Source organism: Mustela nivalis, assembly GCF_964662115.1.
Source record: "Mustela nivalis genome assembly, chromosome: 1".
In the NCBI taxonomy this organism is placed as follows: Eukaryota; Metazoa; Chordata; class Mammalia; order Carnivora; family Mustelidae; genus Mustela; species Mustela nivalis.
This window is the reverse complement of record NC_139020.1, coordinates 47,527,253-47,543,189: the sequence shown is the minus strand read 5'-3', so window position 1 is coordinate 47,543,189 and position 15,937 is coordinate 47,527,253. Positions and strand designations below refer to the sequence as shown.

At 36.7% G+C, this 15,937-nt stretch overlaps 1 long non-coding RNA gene across 1 annotated transcript in view; it reads left to right on the top strand.

Annotated features, from left to right (window-relative positions):
* LOC309846717 overlaps positions 1-15,937 on the top strand; it is a 104,072-nt gene that overhangs the window by 83,874 nt on the left and 4,261 nt on the right. The window lies entirely within an intron of this gene.

Here is a 15,937-nt window from a genome sequence, read left to right as displayed (position 1 = left end):
GTTTTAAAACAATTCAGATAGAATACCAGTCCTCTGGAAACTCAAAATTGTAGTTTAAACTGTCCCGGTATATCTCAGCTGTCCTCATCTTAAGGCTATTTACAGGCAGGAAAACCATATAGTTAACAAAACCGGGAAACTTTTGAGTATAAAAGTATTTAAGTTATGAGGCACCTGGGTGGCTCAGTGGGTTAAAGCCTTTGCCTTCGGCTCAGGTCATGGGATTGAGCCCCGCATCGGTCTCTCTGCTCAGCGGGGAGCCTGCTTCCTTCTCTCTGCCTGCCTCTCTGCCTGCTTGTGCTCTCTCTGTGTCAAATAAATAAAATCTTAAAAAAAAAAAAAAAAAAAAAAGGAATTCTTCTGAGTATCTCAAAGTACATACAGCATGTCTTCCCGGGCTCTTAAATTTTGACTAAAAGTGATTTAGGCAATGAATGTATACCTAGGCTACAGTGTTGAGGTTTAATCAAGAACTGGGGCATTTGTGATGTAAAAGTGATCATGGTATACTCAACCAGACCAGAAGGCTGCTTTTCACGTATATGGCAAAAGTTGACACGCCAATATTTCTGATGAATATAGATACAAAATTCCTAAACAAAATATTAACACCAAATCATATAATACATTTTAAAAAATCATCCACCCCAATCAGGATTTATTCTATGGAGACAGGGTGGCCCAAAATTTGCAAATCAATATATCACATTAATAAGAGGAAAGATAAAAATGATATAATCTCAATAGATGCAGAAGAAGTATGTGACAAAGTACAACATCCATTCATGACAAAAATTCTCAACAAGTTTAGATGGAGCATACCTCAACATAATAAAAGCAATTTATGAAAAAAAAAAAAAAAACTACAGGGCGCCTGGGTGGCTCAGTGGGTTAAGCCGCTGCCTTCGGCTCAGGTCATGATCTCGGGGCCCTGGGATCAAGGCCCGCATCGGGCTCTCTGCTCAGCAGGGAGCCTGCTTCCCTCTCTCTCTCTCTGCCTGCCTGTCTACTTGTGATCTCTCTCTGTCAAATAAATAAAATCTTAAAAAAAAAAAAAAGACTACAACTAACATACTCAAATGATGAAGAATTCATAGCTTTTCCTCTAAGATAAACAAGACAAGGATATCCACTCAACACTCTTGTGTGTCCAACACGTTATAGGAGGCCTAGCCACAGCAATAAGAAAAAGAAGAAACATCCAAATTGAAAAGTAAAATTTAGACTTTTTGTGGATGGCACAATCCTATATACAAAAAACCCCACCCAGACTCCTCTGAAAAATGACTAGAACTGATAAATGAATTTGATAAAACTGGGATACAGAGTCAACATACAGAAATGTTATATACACTAAATTAAGTAGCAGAAAGATAAATTAACAAAAAACAACCTCATTTACAGTTGGATCAAAGAGAATAAAATAGGATTAACCTTAACCAAGCAGGTGAGAGACATCTGCTCTGAAAACTATAAAACGATGAAGGAAACAAAATGGCACAAATATTCCATCCTCATGGAATGGAAGAACCAATCTTGTTAAAATGTGCATACTACCCAGGGCAATCTACAGATTAAATGCAATGCCTATCAAAATACCAACGTTTTTCACAAAAGTAGAATAATTGTAAAATTTGTATAGAACCCAAAAAGACTGAACAGCTACAGCAATCATAACAAAATTGGAGATGTATCACAATCCCAGACTTCAAATTATACTATACAGCTGCAGTCATTAAAACAAGACAGTACTGGCACAAAAAGTCAAATAGATCAATGGAACAGACTAGAAACCAGAAACCAGAACCAAATTCACCCTTACACAGCCATTTCAGTTACAATGGAGTCAAGAGCATACAACATGGGAAAAACAGTCTCTTCAATAAATGGTGCTGAGGAAACTGGACATCTACATGCAAAAGAAAGAAACTAGGCCACTTTCTAATAATACACAAAAAGAAACTCAAAATGGATTAAAAATGAGACCTGAAACCAAAGAACTCACAGAAGAAAACAGGCAGTAATTTCTTGGACATCAGCTATCACATTTTTCCAGATCTGTCTCTTCAGTCAAGGGAGACAAAGGCAAAATTAAACTATTGGGACTACATCAAAATAAGCTTTTTCACCGCAGCAATATCTTCCTAGGAACATCGCCAAAGGCAAGGGAAGCAAGGGCAAAAATGAACTATTGGGATTTTATCAAGATCAAAAGCTTTTGCACAGCAGAGGAAACAGTTAATAAAACCAAAAGACAACTGACAGAATGGGAGAAGATATTTGCAAACGACATATCAGATAAAGGACTAGTGTCCAAAATCTATAAAGAACTTAGCAAACTCAACACCCAAAGAACAAATAATCCAATCAAGAAATGGGCAGAGGATGGGGCACCTGGGTGGCTCAGTGGGTTAAGCCGCTGCCTTCGGCTCAGGTCATGATCTCAGGGTCCTGGGATCAAGTCCCGCATCAGGCTCTCTGCTCAGCAGGGAGCCTGTTTTCCTCTCTCTCTCTATCTGCCTGCCTCTCCATCTACTTGTGATTTCTGTCAAATAAATAAATAAAATCTTAAAAAAAAAAAAAAAAAGAAATGGGCAGAGGACATGAACAGACATTTCTGCAAAGAAGACATCCAGATGGTCAACAGACACATGAAAAAGTGCTCCATATCACTCAGCATCAGGGAAATACAAATCAAAACCACAATGAGATATCACCTCACACCAGTCAGAATGGCTAAAATCAACAAGTCAGGAAATGACAGATGCTGGCGAGGATGCGGAGAAAGGGGAACCCTCCTACACTGTTGGTGGGAATGCAAGCTGGTGCAACCGCTCTGGAAAACAGCATGGAGGTTCCTCAAAATGTTGAAAATAGAACTGCCCTATGACCCAGCAATTGCACTACTGGGTATTTACCCTAAAGATACAAACGTAGTGATCCGAAGGGGCACATGCACCCAAATGTTTATAGCAGCAATGTCCACAATAGCCAAACTATGGAAAGAACTAGATGTCCATCAACAGATGAATGGATCAAGAAGATGTGGTATATATACACAACGGAATACTATGCAGCCATCAAAAGAAACGAAATCTTTCCATTTGCCACAACGTGGATGGAACTAGAGCGTATCATGCTTAGCAAAATAAGTCAAGCGGAGAAAGAAAACTATCATATGATCTCCCTGATATGAGGAAGTGGAGATGCAACATGGGGGCTTAAGTGGGTAGGAGAAGAATAAATGAAACAAGATGGAATTAGGAGGGAGACAAACCATAAGTGACTCTTAATCTCACAAAACAAACTGAGGGTTGCTGGGGGGAGGGGGGTTGGGAGAAGAGGGGTGGGATTATGGACATTGGGGAGGGTATGTGCTTTGGTGAGTGCTGTGAAGTGTGCAAACCTGGCGACTCACAGACCTGTACCCCTGGGGATAGAAATATATGTTTATAAAAAATAAAAAATAAAAAATTTTAAAAATTAAAAAAAAAAAATACTCAAAGGACCCAAACAGACATTTTTCCAAAGACAACATACAGATAGCCAACAGACTCGTGAAAAGATGCTCAACCTTACTAATCAGGAAAATGCAAGTCAAAACCACACCTCGTACCTGTCAGAATGGCTAAAATCAAAAAAAGGAAATAAAAAGTTTTGGCAAAGATGTTGGGTGGAAAAAGTCACCCTGCCCTGTTGGGAAACTGGGTGTAGCCACTGTGGAAAACAGTATGGAGTTTTCTCAAAAAATTGGAATTATCATATGATCCAGTAATTCCACTCCTGGATATTTACCAAAGAATACAAAACCTAATTTGAAAAAATATATACATCTCTATGCTTATTGAAGCATTATTTATAATAGCCAAATTATGGAAGCATAATTTATTCAAGATAAATGAATAAAGAAAATGTGTATATATATATAGTGGAATATTACTGAGCTATAAAAAATGAAAGCATACCTTTTGTAACAACATGGATATATCTAGAAGTTATAATGCTAAATGAAAGAAGTTAGAAAAGGACAAATACCGTAAGGTTGCACTCATTAAGAATTTAAGAAACAACAAAGAAAAAAGAGACCCAAAAGCTGACCCTAACTATAGAGAAATAGTTACCAGAGGGAAGGTGGTAATTGGGGGGTGGGAAGAGATGGGTAAAATAGATGAAGAGGATTAAGAGTACACTTACCATGATGAGCACTGAATAATGTACAGAATTGTTGAATTACTATATTTACACCTGAAAGTACCACTGTATGCTGATACTGAAACTAAACGTTTTTTTTAAAAAGATGCGGTATATATATGTGTATGTACATGTATATATGTAATTCCACAGAATGGAATATTACTCAGCCATAAAAAAAGAAATCTTGCTATTTGCAACAATATGAATAGACCTAGAGGATACAAGCCTACGTGAAATTAGAAACACAAATAGCATGATTTCTCATATGTGGAATTTAAGGAAAAGAGATAAGAGTTAAACAAAACAAAACAAAATTAATGATTTCCAGAGGGGAGCTGGGTATTGGATGAGTGAAATAAAAGGGATTAAGACTACACTTAGCTTGATGAGGTCTGACAAATGTATAAAATTGTTGAATCACGGGACGCCTGGGTGGCTTAGTGGGTTAAGCCTCTGCCTTCGGCTCAGGTCATGATCTCGGGGTCCTGGGATAAAGACCCGCATCGGGCTCTCTGTCCAGCGGGAAGCCTGCTTCCTCCTCTCTCTGCCTGCCTCTCTGCCTGCTTGTGATTTCTGTCTGTCAAATAAATAAATAAATAAATAAATAAGTTTTTTAAAAAACTGTTGAATCACTATATTGCACATCTGAAACTAATATAAAGAAAAAGTTGAGATGTCACTGCCAGTACATAGAAGAAACATCAAAAGGAAGACACTATTTCCAAACATTTTAAAAAGTATTTAAAAAAAACCAGGTGATATGAAAATAACTATGTTCTGGTTTATTTTAAGGTGACAGTGCACAAATTCTATTGGGGAGGGGGCATTGAAAGCTATTATTCTTAGACCATTCTAGATGGTCTTCATGCTAGAGTTCATTCAAGATCCTGCTGATCACTGGGACAGAAATCGTGGTGCCTAGCCCCAACAAAAGGAAGGGAGGGAGTTAAAAGTGGGAATAGGTTAAGGAATAACATGACTACTGCCTTTGAGAGCTCAGACAGCTTAATTTTTCCAGTTCTTTTGTTGGCACTAGAAGAAAACAGGACTCTGTGCAAGGGTTTTCCTAGAGGCCATGGGAGGGCTCAGCAGAGAAAGCTCATGGAGCAAATGTGGAGGAAGAAGACCATGACTAAAATGGACTCCTGGGCATCATTTTGGAGGATGGAAAGTTTAAAGCAAAGGGGACTAGATAGAACAGATGAGTTCTCCGCAGAGATATCCCCATCATCGAAATTATAAATGAACTGCTACATTAAACATCTTGTACCCAATTTTATTTCAGCATGTCTGCTTTATATCAAGAACTGTGAAGGAGGGCGACTGGGTGGCTCAGTGGGTTAAGCCGCTGCCTTCGGCTCAGGTCATGATCTCAGGGTCCTGGGATCGAGTCCCGCATCGGGCTCTCTGCTCAGCAGGGAGCCTGCTTCCTCCTCTCTCTCTCTACCTGCCTCTCTGCCTGCTTGTGATCTCTCTCTGTCAAGTAAATAAATAAAAATCTTTAAAAAAAAAAAAAAAAAGAACTGTGAAGGATCTAAGATTTTACCATTCTTGCAAACAATTTGCCATTCTTATAAATTAGTTTCACGAATGATGGCAAAAGACTTGAGATCCTAGGTCAGAGACAATGGACTTAATTACTTAAGAATGGCAAGCAACATGAGCTTCATGTTTGCTTTGCTTCCCTTGTACCCCAAATACTATGGAGATGACCTGAAGTAATCTAGATGGATGCTGCACAGGCAGTGGGATAGTGTCACACATGAAAAACTCAGAGCTTAAGAAAGAATCTTAATGAGCTGACTGCAAGCAAATATGTCTGACTTTGGGGGAAACATTTTTCTTACACTGGTTTATGAACAAACCTGTCCTAGTCTCCAGAAAGAGACATTCTCTACCTTCCCAAACCGTTCACTATACAAACTTTTTTGAAAGGACACTCTGGAAGAAAAGCTGTCAATGCCTCTGTTCACAAGGCAGAAACTTAGAGACTCACCAAGAAATGACTGCCTATCTGTACATGTTTTTACCTTTAATTCATCTCAAGCTTTATCCTTCACCAATTATAATATCTATCTTGGACAATAGCATGGTGCAGGGAAAAGTATAACTGGCCTCAGCATGAAGTGACCTAAGTTCTAACAATGCTTTTCACTGTGTGATCTTAAGTAAATAATTGTCCTATCCGGCTCTAAATTATGCAAAGCTACATCATGTCCCAGATCTTACCCAATTAGAATCCCTTAGGGTAAAGAAAAGATTCCAGAAAATGTAGAAGTCATTTAGCCAGAAAACTTGTACATATATTAGTGCAATCTGTAGGAATAAAGTCACTCCAATTTAACATGTTTTTACTGAGCACCCATCACAATGAGGACTAGCCATAAAAAGATAAACATAAAGGCTTTGAGGAGCTCCAAAACTAAGATGACAAAATTGGTGCAATAAAGCTCAATACAATGTGGGATGGAAACACATACAACAGTAGTGAATTCTGCTAGAACTTGAGGGATAAACAGATTTAGGTAAAGATTCTTGCTAGAAAATGGGGGAAACCACCAGAATTTAAAAATAAAACCAAAGTGAAGACACATTATGAGTATGAGATGGAAATAAGCCACCCAAATTAAAAGAGTCCAACAAGATGAAACTGTTGTTTTTATTTTAACTGGTGAGGAGATGCCAATAGTATACTCTCAGCATATATTTGCGATTTCAGGGCACCTGGGTGGATCAGTTGGTTAGGTGTCTGCCTTCGGCTCAGGTTATGACCCCAGGGCCCTGGACTGAGTCCTGTATCAGGCTCCCTGCTCAGTGGGGATCCTGCTTCTCCCTCTACCCCTGTCTCTCATGAATAAAAAAAATAAAATATTTATTTTTAAAAAGACTGCTTATAGATAAGATTACTTCAGGAGAAAATAAAAAGGGCTAAAAATAATGGGAAACATCAACATCTAAAGAACAAACAAGTTGGCAATGAAAAGTTGTTAGACCACTAACCACACACAGTAAGACTAAGGTCACAGTGACGGTGTTAGGTTTCAAAGAGGTCAAACGGACAGGTCTACAAATAGATTATCAGTAATCTTTGCTGAAGAAGTGTCATTGGAATGGTAAAGGCAATCTCTGGCTACCAGGCTCTGAAAAGTAACTGAAAGACAAGAATGGACTAGTGAGCAGAAATGACTCCTTTAAGAAATGGGGTAAAAAAAAGTTCTAAACTAGGTGAACCCAAGGAAGTACATTCCAAGACATAATTAAAATGGCAAAGGTTGGGGCACCTGGATGACTCAGTTGGTTAAGTATCTGCCTTCAGTTTTAGGTAATGATCCCTGGGTCCCTACTTGCACAACAGGGAGCTTGCGTCTTTCTCCTCTTCCCTCTGTTTACAGCTCCCCCTGCCTATTCTCTGTGTCAAATAAATAAAAATCTAAAAAAAAAAAAAGGAAACCCCATAAGGGTTTTTTTCAGCAGAAACTTAGCAGACCAGAAGAGAGTAGTAGTATGATACATTCAAAGAGCTAAAGGGAATAACGTATAACCAAGAATATTCTAGTAGGCAAGGCTATCTTTCAGTACAGAAGGAGAGATAGTTTCCTGACATAAGTAAAAGGAATTCATCACCACTAAACTGGCCTTACAAGAAATGTTAAAGGGACTTGGGGGGGGGGGGGGGCCGAGCATAAATAGAAAAGTAAGAAAATTATGAAGAAAGATGTAAAATATGACAACATACACACAAAATGTGGAGGAGGGAATAGAAAAAAAGAATGTGTCAAACTTAAATGACCAACTTAATGTAATTTGTTATATACTTAGGATCCTATATATGAACCTAATGGTAACCATTAACCCAAAACCTGTAATAGATACACAAAAATAAAGTCAAGCCTAAGAGTACAGAAAGTCATCAATTACAAGAGAGCAAGAAAAGAAACAAAGAACTACAAAAACAACTAGAAACAACAAAATGGCAACAAGTACATACCTATCAATGTATACATTAAATGTAAATAGTCTATATACTCCAATCAAAGGACACAGGGTAGGGGAATGGATGGAGAAAATAAAATCCACCTATATGCTGTCTACAAGAGACATGTCAGATCTAAAGACATATATAGACTAAAAGTGAATGGACAGCACAAGATATACCATGCAAACAGAAGTGAAATAAAGAAAGCCAGGGTAGCAATAGTTAGACAAAATAGACTTTAAAACACTGTAACAAGAGGGACACTTGGATGGCTCACCTGATTAATTATCTGCCTTTGTCTCAAATCATAATCCCAATGTCCTGGGACTGAGCCCTTTGGCAGGCTCCAGGCTTAGCCTGCTTCTCCCTCTTTCCCTCTGCATCCCTCTCACCACCCCCACTTGTGCATGTGAACTCTCTCTCATAAATAAATAAAATCTTTAAAAAATAAAAATAAAACAAAGACTATAACAAGAGACAAAGACCACTACATAATGATAAAGGGATGAATCTGACAAGAGTACATAACAGTTGTAAATATGTATGCACCCAACACCAGAGTACCTAAATACATAAAGCAAATATTAAAGGATATAAAGGAAGAAAATGATAGTAATACAATAACAGTAGGGGACTTTAACACCCTACCTGCATCAATGGATAGATCATCTGGCAAAAAATCAATAAGGAAACTGTATCTTTTCAGTGACACATTAAACCAGATGAACTTAACAGACATACATAGAACATCCCAACCAAAACAACAGAATACACATTATTTTCAAGTGTACATAGAACATTCTCCAGGACAGATCATGTTAGGCCACAAAACAAATCTCAATAAACTCAAGAAGACTAAAAGCATATAATACCTTATTTCCAACCACAACAATATGAAACAAGAAAAATCACAAGAAAAAAAAAATGGAAAAAAAAATACAAACATGGAAGCTAAACAACATGCTACTAAAGAGCCAATGGGTTACAAAGAGAGAGGAAATAAAAAAACTACATGTGGACAAATGAAAATGAACCTACAGTAGTCCAAAATCCTTGGGATGTAGCAAAAGCAGGACTAAGAAAGAAACTTATAGCAATATAGGCCTACCTCAAAGAATAAGAAAAATCTCAAATTAACAATCTAAACATATACCTAAAAGAACTAAAAAAAGAAGAAAATCAAAACCCAAGATTAGTAGAAGGAATGAAATAATACAGATCAAAGCAGAAAGAAATGAAATAGACTGGAGGGCGGGGAGAGAACAACAACAACAAAATATTCATCAAACCAAGTCAGTTCTTTGAAAAAATAAAACTGATAAATCTTCAACCATATTCAGGAAAAAGAGAGAGAGAGAGAGAGAGAGAGAGAGAGAGAGAGAGAAGACAAAAATAAATAAAACTGGAAATGAAAGAGAAGTAACAAGTCAACATCACAGAAACACAAAGGATTACAATGGTAGGAAATATTATATACCAGTAAACTGGACAACCTAGAAGAAATGGGTAAATTCCTGGAAACATGTATTCCTCAAAAACTGAATCAGAAAAAAAAAAAAAACTAGAAAATCTGAACAATTATTCGTAATGAAACTGAATTGGTAATCAAACTCCTAACAAAGTCCAGGACCAGATGGATTCACAGGTGAATTCTACCAAACATTTAAAGAAGAGATAATAGCTATTCTCTCAAACTATTCCAAAAATAGAAGAGGAAGAAAAGCTTCCAAACAGTCTACAATGCCAGCACTGCCCTTGTAAGAAAACTAGACAAAGACACTACTAAGAAAGAAAATTACAAGCCAGTATCTCTGATGATCATAGATGCAAAAATCCTCAACAAAATATTAACAAACTGTATTCAACAATACATTAAAAGGATCATTCACTGCAATCAAATGGGATTTACTCCAGGGATGCAAGGATGGTTCTCTATTTGAAAATGAATCAACATCATACACCAAATGAATAAAACGAAGGATAAGAATCATATGATCATCTCAGATGCAGAAAAAGCATTTGACAAAATTAAACACTCATTCATGATACAACCTTTCAGCAAAGTAGGTTTTCAGGGGACATATCTCAACATAATAAAGGTCATATGTGGGAAAATACAAAAACAAAACAAACAACCCTACAGCTGAATCTATAGCTGACATCTTATTCAATGGTGAGAAACTGGGAGCTTTTCCTCTAAGATCAGGAATAAGACAAGGATATCCCATATTCTTACTGCTTTTACTCAATGTGGTACTGGAAGTCTTAGCCCCAGTAATTAGACAAGGAAAAGGAACAAATGACATCCAAATTGGAAAGGAAAAAGTTAAAACGTCACTATTTCCAGATGACATACTGTGCACTGGAAACCCTAAAGACTCCACCAAGAAAAAAACATTAAGAAATAATGAATACAAAATTAACACAGAAATCAGCTGCATTTTTTTACACTAATAATGAAGTAGCAGAAAGAGAAATTATGAAGACAATACCATTTACAATTGCATAAGAAAGAAAACACCCAGGAATAAATTTAACCAAGGAGGTGAAAGAGAGGTTCTCTGAAAACCACACACACACACAAAAAAAAAATTGATGAAAGAAACTGAAAATGACACAAATGCAAAGACATTCCATGCTTGTGACTGGAAGAACCAATCTTGTTAAAATGTCCATACTACCCAAAGCAATCTACAGATTCAGTGCAATCCCTATTAAAATACCAACAGCATTTTGCACAGAACTTGAATACTAAAATTTGTATGGAACCACAAAAGACCTTGATTAGCCAAAGCAACCTTGAAAAAGAACAACAAAGCTGAAGGTATTACAATCTCAGATCTCAAGACATATTACAAAGCTATATTAATCAAAACAATATGGCACTGGCACCAAAAAAGATCAATGGAAGAGAATAAACATCCCAGAAATAAAACCACGTTTATGTGGTCAATTAATCTATGACAAAAGAAGCAAGAACATACTCTAGGCAAAAGATAGTCTCTTTAATAAATAAATGGTGCTGGGAAAACTGTACGGCAACAAGCAAAAGAATAATACTGGACCACTTTCTTAAACCATACACAAAAATTAAGCTCCAAATGGATTAAAGACCTAAATATGAGACCTGAAACCACAAAGTCCTAGAAGAAAATACTGGCAGTAATTTTGCTGACATCAGCCATAGCAACATTTTCCTAGATTTGTCTCCTCAGTCAATGGAAACAAAAGCAAAATTAAACTACTGAGATTACATCAAAATAAAAAAGCTTTGCACAGTGAAGGATACCACCAAAAAAAAAAAGGGGGTGGGGGGCAACCTACTGAATGGGAGAAGATATTCACCCATTTCAGCAAAGTGGTATATCAGATATATCTGATAAGGGGTAATATCCAAAATATATAAAGAACTCATACAACTCAGCCCCCCAAAACAAATAAGCCAATTAAAATGGGCAAAGGACCTGAAGAGACATTTTTCCAAAGACAGACAGATGGCCGATGAAGACATGTTCAACATCACTAATCAGCCGGAAAATGCAAACCAAAACCACAATGAGATACTATCTTATACCTGTAAAATTGGTAGAATCAAGAACACAAGAAATAACAAGTATTGGTGAGGATGTGGAGAAAAAGGGACACTTGTGTGTTTATTGGTGGGAATGCAAAATTAGTGCAGCCACTGTGAAAAACAGTATAGAGTTTCCTCAAACAAATTAAAAATAGAATGCCTTTATAATCCAGTAATTCCACTACTGGGTACTTAGCCCTCTGCAAAAGCAAAAAACAAAAAAACACAACCATGAAAACACAAATTCAAAGTTACATGCACCTCTACATTTATTCAGCATTTACAATACCCAAAAACTGGAAGCAACCCCAGTGAACATCCACAGAGGAATGCATAAAGAAGATGTGATCTATGTATACAATGGAATACCAGTCAGCCATAAAATGGGTAAGAGCCTGCCATTTGTGACAACATGGAAGGACCTAGAGGGTATCGTGCTAAATAAATCAGAGAAAGGCAAATACCATATGATTTTACTTATACATTGAGCCTAAAAAAGCAAATGAATAAATAAAGAAAAAGCAGAAAGAAACCCATAAAGAACTGATGGTTGTATGGGTGTGAGAGAGCAAAATGGATGAAAGGGCAGGAGATACAGACTTCCACTTACAGAATGAGTAAGTCATAAGGATGAAAGGTACAGTGTGGGCAATATAGTCATTGATATTATATCAGCATTGTATGGCAACAGATGACTGCCGCACTTGTGGTGAGCACAGCATAATGTAGAGACTTACTGAATCACTATGTTTTACACCTGAGTTAATGTAACACTGTGATAGATAGACAAATTAATAAAAAGAAATGTGGTGAAAAAAATAGGACTTTACAGGATGGTATGGTTTTAAGGGAGAAATTTTGAGAATGAATCGACAGACACAGCAGTAATAACACGAGCACAAAGGAACACATTTATAAGATTTTAAATATTTCAGGAAGAGCTAGGAACCAGAGCACTTAAAATATTACTACAACTTGCCCACTGTGCTCCATTCTTCCAGATGCTTGTTCACTTGGTGAATTATGAACCAGCTATGAAGTAATTATTGAACAAGAAGTAATCTCTTCCTTGCCTGATTGAGTTTTGGTTATTTGATGATAGATCTGGAGCTTAAGATGGTTGTTGTTGTTGTTGTTGTTATTGTTGTTGTTTTAAGTAATCTCTACACCCGAAATGGGGTTTGAATTCACAACCCCAAGATCAAGATTTACACATTTCACTAACTGAGCCAGCCAGGCATTCCCCTAATTTAACTTTTTAATTCTTGATTTTAACAAACCACTTTATTCTAAAGCGCATTCTCTCTTCCAATAACTAGCTTTTACTTATTCTTCAATCTTTGCTCAAGAAGAAACAGAGCTGAATGAAAATAATAATTTAACAAGAAATATGTAACTATAACACAAAAGTGGTTATAAGGCATAACAGAGAAAAGCCCATATGAAACCTGCTGCACTGGCAATATTTTTGGCCAGTGCACACATCACAAAACACACAGCTTTTTCCTTGCCATCCCCTGGCTTCACAAGACCCATTCACCATCAAAACACACCCCACAGTGCCTAGGAGGTAGCACAAAAGCTTAAAACTACTGCCGGTAGACAAAACATTGATCCTGAAACCTAAACTCTTGTCTAAACCCTTCTTCATTTGGTAGACCTTGCACAGACCTAACTTTTGGTGGCTGCAAGAAATCCTTCCCTAAACAACTACTGGATGTCACAATCTAACAGTTAGTTTAAACCCTGTAATGTTAGTAATTTACTCATTTGCAAGCAATGCAAAACCATTATCTGTTAGCTCTCCACTTTAAATAGGCCAGTGTTTAGCGGCACTTTCATAACTACTTGCCATATCCGGACTTATTTCAACAAAAGACATCATTACTGTAAGGGAGTCACTTCAATTAGTTAAACCTGCTGCCTTATTTGAACTGCAGGAGAAAGATTGTGACATGTAATGGCAAATTTCAAAGTATAATGCAAAAAAGTATCACTGCCTAAGTCAACAAGAAGTGAGGGACTACAGGTGAATGACCTTTGATCAAAACATTTTCATGGCCTTGAATGCAGTATTCTACTGTTTCAAGTGGACCAAATCCAGGGGTCATTTTGATCAAATATCACTTTTTTAAAAGTGGAATCAGGGGGGACATTACCACATACTATTTAAGAATAAAATGTTACATACTAATGTAGATGCCCACTTCACTCATTCATTTTACAGTCTTCAATGCATCAGAAGGCAAGATCACCCAAAACACCACCAAAAGGACAAGATAACATGCACTTAATGAAATACAAAAATAAGTCTAGCATCCATGTGCTTTATCTGTTATAGGAATGCTACATAAAGGTAAAGTATCTTTCCTTTTATAGCGAGGATGGCTTGAAGACTAACTGTGACATTAAGAGTATATACCATAAACCATAAAGCAACAAGTAAAATAACACAATAATTATAATTTATAATCCGACAAAGGAGACAAAATCTATCACAGAACAATATTTAGTTAATCCAAGAGAAAGAACAGGAAGATAAAGGAAACAAAGAACAAATGGGATAAATACAAAATAAAAGGATGGTAGATTTAAATCAGCCATATCAATAATCACAATAAACATAAATAGCCTGAACACCCAATTAAAAGAAATATTGTCCAACTACATAAAAAGGCATGACCCAGCTATGTTGCTTAACAGAAACCCACTTTAAGCATGAAGACACATGGGGCACTTGGGTGGCTCAGTTGGTTAAGCATCTGATTCGATTTCAGTTCCCATCACAGTCTCAGGATCACGGGATTAAGCCCCACATAGGGATCCATGCTGAGTGTGGAGCCTGCTTGAGATTCTCTCTCAAGCCCCTCCCCCAGACTATTCACTCTTTTTCTCTAAAATAAATAAATGAAACAACAAACACGAAGACACAAAGAAGTTAAAATTGAAAGGAAAAATTGACAAACATAAATCATGTTAATCCTAATCAAAAGAAAGATGGGCATTATTAATATCAGACAAAGTTACTTCAGGGCAAAAACAGATACTTTTGTTTCATAATAGAAAAAAGGTCAGTTCAGTGAGATGATATAACAGCCCTAAATGTTTATGCACCTAATAGGAGAGCTTCAAAAAATATGAAGCAAAAACTGATAGACATATGATAGAAAAATCCACAATTATAATCAGAGGTACCAACAATTATTTAATTATTTGAAAAATTAGAAAATCAGTACTGATACAAAAGACCTAAAATATTATCACTCAATATGACCTAATTGACATTTATAGAATATCTAAGAGCAAAATATACATTCTTTTCAACTGCACAGGGAACATAGTATATACTAAGATAGAGCATACTCAGGCCCATAAACAGTCTCAATAAATTTAATATGATTCAACTTATACAAGGTATGTTGTATCACATACCTTGTGATAGGATCACAGAAGACAACAAAGAGAAGTTAGGATTTAAACTGAATGACAATGAAAACACAACATATCAAATGTAGGAAATTCAATTAAAGCAATCCCGGGCCATTTATAGCACTAAACACCAATCCTGGAAAGAAGGAAGTCTCCAATCAAAGATCCTTAAGTACACATGTCAAAAATCTAGAAAAAATAAGAGCAAATGAAATCCAAAATAAGCAGAAAAATATAAATGAGCAGAAAGCAACAAAATCAAATCTAAAAAAGAGATTTAAAAAGAAAATCAATGGAATTTAAAAATGGTTCTATGAAAAGATCAATAAAGTTGATAAAGCTCCAACCAGAATAATCAAAATTAAGAGACAAGATGCAAATTACCACACAGTTCTCTCAGACCAATGAAGAGGGAAAAAAACTTCCCAAGTCATTTTTTTAAATGTTTTAAAGACTTATTTTTTTTATTTGAGAGAGCGTATGGGGGAAAGGGACAGAGAGGAAAGAGAGAGTCCCAAGCAGACTCCCTGCGTAGAGCCGCATATGCATCCCAATCTCCTGATCCTGAGATCACAGCCTGGGCCAAAACCAAGAGTCAGATGCCCAGCCAACTGCACTACCCAGGCACCTTACTTTCCAAGTCATTTTAGGAGGCCAGCAGTCCCTGGTATCTAAACCAGAAAGAGGTATTACAAGGAAACTACAGACCAAACTCCCTTATGAACATAGATGCAAAAATTCTTCAAATGTTAGAAATCAAACCC